The sequence below is a fragment of the Dendropsophus ebraccatus genome, chromosome 6, assembly GCF_027789765.1.
Source record: "Dendropsophus ebraccatus isolate aDenEbr1 chromosome 6, aDenEbr1.pat, whole genome shotgun sequence".
Classification (NCBI taxonomy): domain Eukaryota; kingdom Metazoa; phylum Chordata; class Amphibia; order Anura; family Hylidae; genus Dendropsophus; species Dendropsophus ebraccatus.
In genome coordinates, this window is record NC_091459.1 from 37,049,333 (window position 1) to 37,063,232 (window position 13,900).

The 13,900-nt window shown below is 43.9% G+C and overlaps 1 protein-coding gene across 3 annotated transcripts in view; it reads right to left on the reverse strand.

Annotated features, from left to right (window-relative positions):
* Window positions 1-8,684, reverse strand: part of SCML4 (Scm polycomb group protein like 4) — a 68,882-nt gene extending 60,198 nt beyond the window's left edge. For all 3 annotated transcript variants that reach the window (XM_069973617.1, XM_069973616.1, XM_069973618.1), the window contains exon 1: window positions 8,488-8,684. The gene's annotated coding sequence lies outside the window, so the exon portion shown is untranslated. The remainder of the gene's footprint in view (window positions 1-8,487) is intronic.
* Between the last annotated feature and the right edge of the window lie 5,216 nt (window positions 8,685-13,900).

A 13,900-nucleotide genomic window follows, 5' to 3' on the forward strand; every position in this document is an offset into this window, starting at 1 on the left:
TCTCCATATAGATGGCCCTGTGTGCCTCTACTATAGTAGAGATCCCCCTCTGTGTAATCCCCTTACAGTAGATGACAACCTCTGTGCATTCCCTATATCAGGGGTAGGGAACTTCTCCAGCTGTTGCAAAACTACAACTCCCATCATGCCTGGACAGCCACAGCTAAAGCTGTAGTTTTGCAACAACTGGAGAGCCAAGGTTCCCTATTCCTGCCCTATAGTATATAGCCCCCTCTGTGTAGTCCCCTTATAGATGACCCCTCTGTGTAGTCCACTAAAGTAGATGCCCCTCTCTGTGCATGCCCTATTGTATACACACCGCTCCCAGTATAGTTACCCTTATACATTGTTGTCCCCCTCTGTGTAGTGCCCTTTATAGATGCCTCCTCAGTGTTGTCCTCCTTATAAATTGCCCCCAACCAGTGTCCCTTATAGATGGCTCCCTGTGTTATCCCCCTTATAACTGGCCCGCTTGTGTTATCCATCCCCCCATATAGATAGCCCCCTTATGTTGGCCATCCCTACCCCCCATATAGCTCCTTATGTTGTCTATTCCCCCGTATAGCCCCCTTATGTTGTCCTTGCCCCTTATGTTTTCCTTCCCCTGTATATAGCCCCTTATGTTGTCCTTCCCCTGTATATAGCCCCCCTTATGTTGTCCTTTCCTGTATACAGCCCCCCTTATATTGTCCTTTCCTGTATATAGCCCCTTATGTTTTCCTTCCCCTGTATATAGCCCCCTTATGTTGTCCTTCCCCTGTATATACCCCCCTTATGTTGTCCTTCCCCTGTATACAGCCCCCCTTATGTTGTCCTCCCCCTGTATATAGCCCCCCCTTATGTTGTCCTCCCCCTGTATATAGCCCCCCTTCTGTTGTCCTCCCCCTGTATACAGACCCCCTTCTGTTGTCCTCCCCCTGTATATAGCCCCCCTTATGTTGTCCTCCCCCTGTATACAGCCCCCCTCCTAATGTTGTCCTCCCCCTGTATATAGCCCCCCTTATGTTGTCCTCCCCTGTATACAGCCCCCTTATGTTGTCCTCCCCCTGTATATAGCCCCCCTTATGTTGTCCTCCCCCCTGTATACAGCCCCCCTTATGTTGTCCTCCCCCTGTATACAGCCCCCCTTATGTTTTCCTTCCCTGTATATACCCCCTTATGTTGTCCTCCCCTGTACACAGCCCCCCTTATGTTGTCCTCCACCCTGTATACAGCCCCCCTTATGTTGTCCTCCCCTGTATACAGCCCCCCTTATGTTGTTCTCCCCCTGTATACAGACCCCCTTATGTTGTCCTCCCCCCTGTATACAGCCCCCCTTATGTTGTCCTCCCCCTGTATACAGCCCCCCTTATGTTGTCCTCCCCTGTATACAGCCCCCTTATGTTGTCCTCCCCCTGTATATAGCCCCCCTTATGTTGTCCTCCCCCCTGTATACAGCCCCCCTTATGTTGTCCTCCCCCTGTATATAGCCCATTATGTTGTCCTCCCCCTGTATATAGCCCCTTATGTTGTCCTCCCCCTGTATATAGCCCCCCTATGTTGTCCTCCCCTGTATACAGCCCCCCTTATGTTGTCCTCCCCCTGTATACAGCCCCCCTTATGTTGTCCTCCCCCTGTATATAGCCCCCCTATGTTGTCCTCCCCCTGTATACAGCCCCCCTTATGTTGTCCTCCCCCTGTATATAGCCCCCCTTATGTTGTCCTCCCCCTGTATATAGCCCCCCTATGTTGTCCTCCCCCTGTATACAGCCCCCCTTATGTTGTCCTCCCCCTATATACAGCCCCCCTTCTGTTGTCCTCCCCCTGTATATAGCCCCCCTTATGTTGTCCTCCCCCTGTATACAGACCCCCTTATGTTGTCCTCCCCTGTATACAGCCCCCCTTATGTTGTCCTCCACCCTGTATACAGCCCCCCTTATGTTGTCCTCCCCCTGTATATAGCCCCCCTTCTGTTGTCCTCCCCCTGTATATAGCCCCTTATGTTGTCCTCCCCCTGTATATAGCCCCTTATGTTGTCCCCCCTGTATACAGCCCCCCTAATGTTGTCCTCCAACCTGTATACAGCCCCCCTTATGTTGTCCTCCCCCTGTATATAGCCCCCCTATGTTGTCCTCCCCCTGTATATAGCCCCCCTTATGTTGTCCTCCCCCTGTATATACCCCCCCTATGTTGTCCTCCCCCTGTATACAGCCCCCCCCCCTTATCTTACCCCCTCTGATAAAAAAAAATCAAAAAAACACAAGACTACTCACCTAACCACACGATCCCCCGTCGGTCGCTGGCCTCCTCTTCTCTCTTCTCCTGACAGGTGAGCAGCTACGTTGCGAAGTGCCGCCAGCGCCATCACTGACCTCAGTGTGCGCCGCGGTGGCTGGGACTTCCGGTATTCGCTCCATGAACCGGAAGTCCTAGCCGCCGCGGCGCACACTGAGGTCAGTGATGGCGCTGGCGGCACTTCGCAACGGAGCTTGCGACACTCTTGTGATCGCAAGCAAATCTCTGCTTGCGGTCACAAGAGTGATTGACAGGGCGGGAAGCCTACGGCTTCCCGCTTTGTCAATCAGAACACTTCCTTACATTTAACTGGAAGCGATTGTTGCGATCGCTTCCAGTTAAAAAGGGAGGTGCGGCCCCCGGCCCCCCTAGGAGCAGGGGGCCCACTCCAGCTCGGGGCCCACCGGGGGTTTCCCCGGCCCCCCGGTGGCCCAGTCCGAGCCTGCAACCAACACCGCCCTAAGCAGAAATCATTCCATACAGAGAGGTGAAATATTTTAAGCCTGTGATATCCTTCCTACCTTTGTATCTCTTTACCTTTTTTTTTCTCTGTCTACTATAACTGTAATGCCATTACTTTACCTTGGACCTTTTTATATTTGTAATATCTATGCTGCTGTAACACACTTAATTTCCCCATGGTGGGACTATTAAAGGACTATCTTCTCTTATTACCTCTATACTGCTACTGAACAAAACGCCCTATACCCAGAACAGAATTACCAATTATACCCCTACATAATGCCTCAATAATTCTGTCCACCATGACTGCTATCATTACCACCATAGACCATACAGAGCCCATAATGATATTACCTAGCACAAGATTGTTCACTTTCCCTTTTCTTTTTTATCCAGCCCAAATAATTTCTTATTATTATCTTTCTTACCTTTCCCCAATACAATGCCCTAAACAGTAATAATGGCCTACCTGGTCTCAAACAGTAAAGTGGATAGGTTAGTGGGTTGGGGCAAGGGCAGAGCTCTCAAATACTTAGGTAGGTTGCTCCAGTAGGAAGTCAGGTGCCCCCAGTAAGTAATTACCCCTATTATGTAGGTCCGCTTTGTAGTTAGTCTTCCTCATTAGGTAGGTGCAACCTTTAGGTTTCTCCAATTAAATAGGTCCCCCATTAGCCAGATCTCTCTCCCTCTTCCCTAAAGGAGACAGATCGAGAGGTATATAGTTGGTTATAATAAGAAATTAATGCGTCACATATGGCTCTAGCATCTTTATTAATGTCTTTTTCATCTGAGGCAATAGCTGCCACAGCAGTGTGAGGGGCCTTAGTTCCTCCAAGGAAGGCAAGGCCTGTGTAGTTTTATCTCTTGTTGCAAAGCCTGCTTGCATCTGGGCGAAAGCTACGCACCTAACCAAGATGTTTTTTTGTCTGCTGTAGGTTTAAAGACATACAGTAGGTATTTTCTGCCGACAATAGAGTAATTTCAAGGGAGGAAAGTTTTGAAGACAATTCCGCTCTGTAAGCAGCTATGGCAGTAAATAAAGCCCTCACATTACGGCCTTAAAGCCAGGAGCCACCATCAAGCTGCCAACATGTATCCATTTTCTCTTCTCCACCAAAGAATCCACTTACCAGAAAGGATTAGGTCGCCAAGTTTTAGGAGGGCGAGCTACTGGCTGAGTAAGGACGTGAGTAAGGACAATTTCAAAAGGCACATGAACAGAGATGCTATTCAGAGGTAAAAGCCAGATCAATTCTTCATAGAGAGTTAGTAGAGCTTGGCTGACAGGAGAATTCCCGAAGATTGGGAAATCTCTAAAGTTTAGCCAAGTTACTAGCTACAACCCAGTTAACGAGTGAGTTGTTGTGAGTAATGCTGGGTTTACACAGCCAGATTTATCTGACAGATTTACCTAGTCATTTAGCTTTCCTTCAATTCTGCATTGCAAATCAACCAACATTGGCAAAAATGTGGGAGTGAGGGGTGTGTAATTTCATAACAAGATACGGCATAAGATAGCGTCACTTCCTGACCGTTATGGGTCCAATCACAGGTATCCTAACAAGTCCTAAAGATGAAGGATCTCCGCCAGGGGCGGACACTGACTGCAGAGGGCCCCTGTGCAAAAAATGTGTATGGGCCCCCATAACCTATTTGTATCTTCAAATTTCTGCCTTAAAGACACACACATACGGTATTGGCAAAAAAGGCATAAACTTACAATCAAACTTACAGCATCAGAGGGAGGAGGGGAGGCGGGTGAGCACTTCCTAGGTGCTGATGCCGGGGGGGATCAGAAAGGCTCTGTTCACACAATGTTGAAATTGAGTGGATGGCCGTCATTTAATGGCAAATATTTGCTGTTATTTCAAAACGGCTGTTATATTGAAATAATGGCAGTTATTTACCGTTATATGGCGGCCATCCACTCAATTTCAACACTGTGTGAACAGATCCTTTCTGTGTTTTCAATCCACTCCTGGTTTTGGTTGCAATATGAGGACCACAATACTGACTGAAATATACGTAATGTGAACCCAGCCTGACAGTGTATAATCTAATATTGTAAAAGCTAATATCAGGCAACTGCAGTGCAGAGGATTAGTAGTCACCCGGACTATATAATAAATATGTTTGCCATTTATGGTTTTCGTTTCTATAAGAAAGAATAGACTACCTAAAAATATAACAGTATTTAAGGCTTCACAGACACACCCTGTCCAAGGCAGTCGCTTCCCATAGAAAAAGCAATTAAAAAGAAATATTAACATGTTAGACATTACAAATGAGCCTGGTGATTTGAGAGCACAGAAGAGGCTAACTGAGGTCTCCCTTTGTATATCAGTCAGACTCCTCTGTACCTCACCCTGACAGGAAGGGGGTGGGCGTTAGTAGTATTGTCACCGGAGGGAAGCACTGCACAATCTGCCTACCCAAATTTTTTATGTTGTGGATATAAGAGATGTCGCATTGCTGCTCCACAATTTACTATACATGCATGGTTTCCGCTATATACCAACATAACACGATATACAGTTTCAAACACCATAAAAAAAATTGTAAACACTTCAAAAATCTTTCTGTATATGTAAACTGAAATGACCTTTTAGAAACCAGCTAAATTACTCAAAAAGGGAATATCCAGTATATACGTAAAGATGAATGATCCTCAGAGGACAACAAAGCATTATTATAAGATATGACACTCCTATGTTTGGGGTGTCAATAGATGAAAAAAAAATGCACTGAAACACTACATTGGTAGGTTGTAGATGCAGCTATACAATCTAATAACTCCTGTTCTTTCATTTAAAATAGATTGTACTAAAAATACAAACGCTCATTGTTGACACTGAATGAGTGAAATCCATCTTGCTCTATACGTGCTTGTCTGAAGCACATTACTACCAGGGTGACATTACGCTATTTATGTTGCTAGGTTACTAGATGTGAGTTTGCATATTCAGTTTATATTATGTGCATTGTGATAAACAGCTTTATAAGGCTTTCATCAGACAGTAATTTTGCATTGCAGTTTTTTAGCAGGCAAAAAATGCCCAAAAAACTGACAGCAGTTTTATATACTTTTTTTTTTAAAAAAGCCATGTGATTACTTTCATCATGTAATTTCAGAATTTCTACAGATATAGACATGATCATCAGAGGAGATTTATCAAACAAGTGAAGCTGGCTCAGTTGCCCCTAGCAACCAATCAGATTCCACCTCTCATTTTTCAAAGAATCTGTGAGGAATGAAAAGAGGAATCTGATTGGTTGCTAGGGGCAACTGAGCTAGTTTCACTTTACACCATGTTTGGTGAATCTCCCCCGATGTTTTTTTCTGGTGTTTTTATAAGTCTAGAGGGAAAAAACACCAACTTTTCTATGATAAAACACCCAAAGCAATAGCCTGCTGTGGATTTGCAAAAGAGCAGAAAAACACCAAAATGCCCTGAAAAATTCCCAGAAAGTCATCGCGTTTCATATGTCCTCATTGACTCTCAGCTAACATCTGGGCGCTGCAAGAGCCAAGCGTCAATACTGGCATTTTTTGGAAAAAGTCAAGTCTGAGTCCACCCTCACACAAACAAGGGCAACAACCATGTTGCAGTTTATTTTTTCTGGAACATATTTCTAATATAGGCCAAAGCATACAAAGCAGGTATTGCATTGCTGTCGCTTGATCATCTGTAAGGGTTTGTTCACACTGAGTAAATCAAGCGGCATCCTCTTTAATCTGACCCACTGATAGAACGTCACAAGGAGGCCGGTGCTGCGGTCCGTTTTTTGAACCGCAGCCCGGTTCCTGTGTACGGCGCCGTTCTATCCACAGATATCGGTCCGGGGCTGAAGCACAAGAGGCCGGCCGGGCCGCCCCCAGTGGGAGGAAAACCCCACCCCTCTATGATGCGGCTCCATTGATTCTAATGGAGCCGCGTCATAGAGGGGAGGGAATTCCTTCCCACTGGGAGCGAGCCGGCCCGGCTACTGTGCTGCAGCCCCGGCCCGATACCCGTGGATAGAACAGCGCTGTACACGGGAACCGGGCCGCGGTTCAAGAAACGGACCGCAGCACCGGCTTCCCCGTGACGGCGCCGTTCTATCCATTGGTCAGGTTAAAGAGGATGTACCTGGTGATACATCCTCTTTAATACTTTTCCTTTATATCACATTCTCATTCCCTTCTAGTACAATTGCTCATAAGTTTAATAAATCTGAATGAGATGACAGCAGTAGCCACCAGCCTGACCTCTGAGCCATAAGGCTGTCAGCTGTCAAACTTTGCTTAGCATGTCCGAGGAGCCAAATATCTATGGAAGTGACCATGTTGAGAGTATATTCAGTGGCAGATGTCTAAGAATTCCATGCTTGTGTTTTGAAGGGGTTAAAAGCAATTTAGCTTGCATGAAATCCCCGAATGGCTTTGTGAAAACATTACAAGGGCTGCGAGTAACGCCACATTGGTTGAGATTACATTATTTATTTCCAAAACTGGAGTGTACAAGGAAACAATCAAATGACCAGCAGGATATACAATCCCCTTTAAAAGGCCTTGTCCACTCAGGGAGCTCTATCCTTTCTATTACTAGACTAACCATGCAGCTCTAACATGAGTCTGACACTTGCAAGTAGAACTGACTGTGCAAAGTGCTACTATTATAGCCCAGACAGGTCAGTTTACAAGCTCATTCACCTGGAAGAATTGTAGCCTTCCCATGACAGTTCACTCATAAATGTAATTTTCTATTATGGATACAGAGTCTGCAGCAAATACATGCAGGATACTACAGAGGCACAAAACTAGAATATTATTATACTATCTATACTATAGAAGTAGAATATTAATATACTATCTATACTATAGAACTAGAATATTATTACACTATCTATACTATAGAACTAGAATATTATTACACTATCTATACTATAGAACTAGAATACTACCACAGATCTAGAATATTATTATACTATCTATTCTATAGAACTAGAATACTACCACAGAACTAGATTATTACTATACTACCTATACTATAGAACTAGAATACTACCACAGATCTAGAATATTATTATACTATCTATTCTATAGAACTAGAATACTACCACAGAACTAGATTATTACTATACTACCTATACTATAGAACTAGAATACTACTATAGAACTAGAATATTACTATACTACCTATACTATAGAACTAGAATACTACTATAGATCTAGAATATTATTATACTACCTATACTATAGAACTAGAATATTATTATACTATCTGTACCATAGAACTAGAATACTACCACAGAACTAGAATATTATTATACTACCTATACTATAGAACTAGAATACTACTATAGAATTTGAATATTATTATACTATCTATACTATAGAACTAGAATACTACTATAGAATTAGAATATTATTATACTATCACTAGGCATAATATTTACAAACATACCAACAACAACAAAACAAGGACAATAATGCAGCTAACACACTAATACACACAGCAGATTTATATATAGGAAATGTCTGCCTGAATTCTACAGAACCCCATATGCTGTACTGCTTAATTCCTTCATGTTGCTGTGCATATACATGTTACTATGCTATATCCATCAGATATGGTCAGTGCCTATAAGTGATATTTCCATATTCTGTACAAATCACTGCCCAGTGCATCTATGTGTAGAGCTGCAGCCTTCTGCACAAATGGTGCCCTGGCAGAAGGGCATGGCAGCCAGCAGCAGCTCTGCCCTTACCTTTTCCTTCTTGCAGAGCAGTTGGCAGTGTGTTCACAGGGTGTTGTGCCTGGGAGGACAGCAGCTGATGGCCAGGGCATGCAGACAGTGAAGCAGCAGCAGAGCCATCTTCTCCCTGTCTGTTCTCAGGCTGTAAGTCTCCTCCAGCAGCAGCAGCAGCAGCTCAGCTCTCCAGCTGCAAACATCTCATTAGACTAATGCATTCAGCACAGGCAGAAAACTCCATTTACCATAGCTACAGCAATGAATTTCCATTACGATGACAGATTCAACCACATCATGTCCGGAAAAGCAGCCAACCACTGGCTTGTACAGAACACACACATTTATGCACACACAAAAACAGGGGCCTGTGTGTTGTGTCCCCTTCCTCAGCCCAAAAATGTCACTCTGCAAAAAGTAGTCGTAGACTCCAATGTGCAGCTCACAATCCTCCACAACACTCACACACACTCACAACATTTTGGATATTATAAAGAATTTTTTGGATCCTTCTGTTGCCATAGAAACCAGACTGTAACATGTCTTTGTCCTCATCATGCAGCAGCCAAGTCCTCTCTCTCTCTAACACAGCAAAAAAACATGACACTCACATAGACTGTATGGATATTCCCTAGATTAGCAGTGGGTGAGCAATGCACACGTACAGATACAAAGAAGAAGCTGGGGGCAATTGACATGCAAGGGAATATGGCAGCCTGCAATTATTGTCTTGGTGTACACACGTTATTATTCATGCAGATGCAGGAATATTGGAGCGCCTTTCAATCAGTAGACGGAAAATTCATCATTGGGATAATCTCTGCCTAAGTGATTGTGAATTTAATATTATTGGGGGGGGGGGGGGGAGACACTGCTGCTGCAGCTCCATTCTCTCCCCTCCTCCACCTAATTGTAGTCCTTTCCTGCACCACAAGACCTAGCTGCCAACAAAAACACACACTAAACCTTAACTGGGCTTTTGATTCATAACAGCATGATCCGGGCATGTGGTGCAAATATTGTAAGAAGACACATTTTATATATATATATATATATATATATATATATATACAGTGGTGCCTTGGATTTCGAGCATAATTCATTCCGGGACGTGCTTGTAATCCAATTCCACTCTCATATCAAAGCAAATTTTCCTATAAGAAATGACTGAAATGCAGACAATTGGTTCCATATCCCAAAAATAATGATTTTTTGAAAAAAAAAAATTTTGAAACAGCTAAACATGTGATATTATAAGTGACTGTACAGTATAGCAATCAGCCTGTGGAGTATAATGTATAGTAAGGGCATAAACCTGAAGAAACAGCAGCAGTTTGTAGATACAGGATGGAACTGCAGATCCCCATAATGCAGTAGTGTAGTACATAGGCTAGAATAGAGAAGCAGGGCTGCTGTCAGAGGTCTGTGTGGTCACATGACAGCAGTGGGGAAGGGGTGTGTGTTCAGCATGGACCAATCAGGAAGTGAGAATCACAGAGCTGTGCAGGAGGACAGTGACAGTAACTTCTCTATACAGCAGTGTGAATGGCTGAGTGTAAGTGCAGGCACATTATAGCAGGCATGGAGAGGATAGAAAACACAAGGACTGACAGAGACTGCAGGTAGCATGAAGGAAGGAGCAGGGCATATGTGGGCACATAGAGGGGTTACAGCTATGAAGAGATTGCTTCCACAGTCCTGTCCCCTGATGTAAGCCCCAGCCTGAAGTGGATCTGCTATGATTTGGAAGGTGAGGGAGACTTCCATGGTCAGAGTACAGTGCTGTAGACCAGGCTATGCAGACCATGCCTCTCACCCACTCGCGCTCCCACCTAGTACAGGGAGCTCTTAAACCAAAGCAATGCTCTTAAACCAAGTTACAATTTTGAAAAACTGTGAGCTCTTCTTGCAAACCCCCCCTAATCCAAGTTAGTTTTATATATGTATAAATATATATATATATAGTGTTGTTCAAGTGGATTAGACGAAACCTTGATTATCTCTACGATCACAAGAGCTTGCAGCTACTTCTTCACCTCTTCCGCCCTGTCACATGTGGTTTGTGTTGTGGTGTCCTCACTCATAAGTCAGAAGTGAATACGGCACACTTAGGTGTTCACTTCCGCTTATTTACTACACAAGGTTTTACAAGAAATATAGAAATAATAATTAGTACATTGATGTATAACTGAACACTATCCTTCACACACATGGCCTTCTTCGCCCATACTTTTTGTTGCATGGGGAACAATACAGTTTCTACAAATAGAGCATGTTGTGTGTTTAAACAATTAAAAAAATATATAAACCTAGAAACCCCTAAAAATTGAACAGTTTGTAATGTGTTTCATATTTGTTCATTGACCTACACCTTACCTCTGGCCTGAAAACCAGGAAATATGCAGTGTTAAAAAAAATTGACACCAACCATGTAAAATGAGCCAGGATTTTATCAAAACAGTTTTGAGTCACAATCGGCAAGAAGAGATAATTAATAGAGATGAGCGAGTAGTGAAATATTCCACTTTCAAAAATTTGAATCGAATAGGCACCGATATTCAACTATTTGAACGAGTATTCGATCCAATATGGGAAAATTTGCGGCACTTAAAAATCTAAATTCGACCACTTGGAGGTCACCAAGTCCCTCATAAAACCTCCCTAAACGATGCAAACACCTCCGGAATGACACTGGGACAATAGGGGGAGCATGCCTGGGTGCACCCAACACCCCAAAAATTGCAGTATATTGCCACTCTCCGCAGTTGCGAAGGAAAAATATTTGTGAACGCTTTACGAACATTTTTGGCAATGTTCACACATTTCCTTCGTATTTCTTGAGCAGTGTTACATACATGATTCCAATGTGCGTCCGCAGAGCGTCATGTTGTTTGCACGTATCACGCATCATGCTGTACGAACGTTACTGGAACAGTATGTATGACGTGCCTTTTTCTGGGTTACTGGAACAATATGTATCACGTGCCTTTTACTGGGCTACTGAAACAGTATATATCAGGTGCCCTTAGTGGGGTGGGGGAGGGCTGACGCGGCCGGCATGCAGGAGCAGAGAGCGGCGGGATAGTGTGAGGAGCGGGCGTATGATGGGCATAGATAGCACAGGTACTACTCCCCCATTATCTGCAGATAATGGGGGAGTAGTACTTTGTATACGTGCCCAGCACCGAGCAGGGAGGGAGGGGGGAGGTAGATGGCACTTCTCTCCCTCCCTGCTCGGTGCCCTGCAAATATTCATTGAATACATTTATGGGATACTTTAGGGAGCAAGGACACTTGCTGCCCAAAGTACTCCATAAATGTATTCAATCACAAACTACAGTACATAACATAACATTACATACACATCAAATGATTCAATAGAGTGTCCAGCAGGGGCGCACTATATATATAAGTCAATGGTACTCCTTGACTTTTATATATAGAGCGCCCCCTGCTGGACACTCCATAGGAATTACACCATTCGTCGTGACGTCACTGCTTCTAAGAGAATTCTAACACTTCCTGATACACTAAATTAAGGATAACAGCAGTATATGAGCATTTCCCATAATTAATGTACATTAGAAAATTGTATAACTTTCCATAAGTAATAACATATAAAAAAATAATTTTGGCCGGACTTCTCCTTTAAAAGGATATTTGCAGATCCCGCAAGGCCTGCTCGGCCACCTGGTTCTGCAAATGATGATGGCTTGTGGGGCCCGGTGGATTGCAGGAGCGGGCCACAGGGCCCCCTGATGCGGCAGGCCCCATAACAGCCACTATGGCTGCTACAGTGGTAGTTACACCCCTGGATCTATCCATTACTTTAAATAATGGAAAATAAATTCAAACTTGCCTTGAACAGAAAAAGCCTTATACTATACATTAAGGGGGACATGTATCATCCGGCGTATTTTTTTTTTCGGCGTAAAGAGCCGATTTGCGAATGTTTTATTCGCAAAACGGCCGATTTGCGAATAAAATATTCGCAAATTGGCTCTTTACGCCGGGTACGCAGGGGGGCGGGGAGGGGGTGTGGAGGGGGCGGAACGGGGGCGCGGACTCATAGTCCGCGCGATTTATCTTTTTTTCCTTTTTTTTTTAAACATACGCCGAAAACCTACTCCAGTCCTCAGCTGGCGTAGGTTTTCGGCCGTGCGCACCGGCTCGCACGGGATTTATGTAGAGGCAGTCCGCCTCTACATAAATCTCTGTAGCGCCGGAGATGCGCAGAAAACGCCGGACTTAATAAATGTCCCCCTAAGAGTTCATATGAGAAGTATGAATGAGGTTACCCTGAGAGGTGCTCCCCCTCCAGCTGCAGTAACTCCCTCTATGATACATAAGTACATTATTGTAATGTTATTGCTATGGGGTTTAGAGTATGTAAGGAAAAAGATTAACATTAGGTTAAGAAGAGGTTTTTGCCTGCATTGTTAACTGCAACATAAAAAAGGAGTCATCTCTATACCAACCATGTATGGGACCCTCAGGGACAACCTGAAAGAGGAACAAAAACGCTTTCCTCACTCAGTTTCAGTAGTCAGAATGCTCATCTCCAGCAGGCATTGCAAGAACCAAGAAAGGTGAGTGACTAGTAACCCCTACAGAGATTATGACTAGGTTCACACAAAGTCCCTACCCTATAGTACTTTACTATTTACTTTACATCACTCTTTTGCCTGTTTGTGCTGCGATTTTTGTGCAAACTGCTTCACAGCTGATCAGTGTGGATGAGCGGATCATTCTGCTCAGCTCAGGTGATATTTGAAGTTTCTGAATACTCCCTAAGGCTATGTGCACACTATGGAATATGCGCAGAGATGTCAAGCAGATTCCACCGCACGGCCTCCGCTTGAGGTTCCACCCGTCCATAGATGTACTGATATTCAGCGGCGACTTTTCCAAAGGGGAGTGTAAATCGTAAACCCTTCTATGCCTAACAATGTTTTAGTGCTATCCCATATTTTAGCGATCACTGTTAATGTAGGAGCTGGCCGCCCAAATGCAAGCATATGTCCTGCCTCTTCTATTCTAGTTTTCTAGTCAGTGCAGTTGGGTCTTGGTTCATTACTGTGTAGGCCTTATTTCTGTATCTTGTACTTGCCTTTGTCTCTCCCAGTTGTTTTCTTCTTGAATTTGCTCCTTAGAGTCTTTTTTACATGGGGCGATCATTGGGAAAATCAGTATACCTTACTGAAAATGTAAATAGACCAGCAATCCACCAATTAATGAAATGCATGGGACATGCAAGAAAATTGCAGTCCACAAAGCCAGACTATTGTACAACTAGCCTCAGGGTGGGTTCACATGTAACAGAATTGCAGCGGATTCCCTGCCGCAAAATCTGCTGCAATTCCCCTCCTGTCACTTTCAATAGGATTCAATAGGGATTGTCATCTTGCTGTGAGTATGTAAAAAACAGCCC